The 201-nt window shown below is 38.8% G+C and overlaps 1 protein-coding gene across 1 annotated transcript in view; it reads right to left on the bottom strand.

The window, feature by feature from the left end:
• The window catches only part of LOC132163222 (E3 ubiquitin-protein ligase CHIP), a 9,180-nt gene that overhangs the window by 2,716 nt on the left and 6,263 nt on the right, over nucleotides 1-201 (bottom strand). The gene's annotated exons all lie outside the window — the stretch shown is intronic.

Here is a 201-nt window from a genome sequence, read left to right as displayed (position 1 = left end):
AAATGAAGCTGTGCTCTAAAATTGCCATTTAGGAAGTTCTCAATTAAGTGGTTTCCTATATGTTTTGGCATCAAACCACTATTCTTCTCTTTACCCACCTAGAAAAAAAAAAAAAGGCCTTCTCTCTCATGCGATTTGTTTTGCAAGAAAATAAAGCCCACGCCTACCCGAGGATCATGAACTCATAGTTAGGAGTACGGC

The sequence above is a fragment of the Corylus avellana genome, chromosome ca1 (genome assembly GCF_901000735.1).
Source record: "Corylus avellana chromosome ca1, CavTom2PMs-1.0".
Lineage (NCBI taxonomy): Eukaryota > Viridiplantae > Streptophyta > Magnoliopsida > Fagales > Betulaceae > Corylus > Corylus avellana.
The sequence above is the reverse complement of the archived record's forward strand: the minus strand, read 5'-3'. Positions and strand labels throughout refer to the sequence as shown.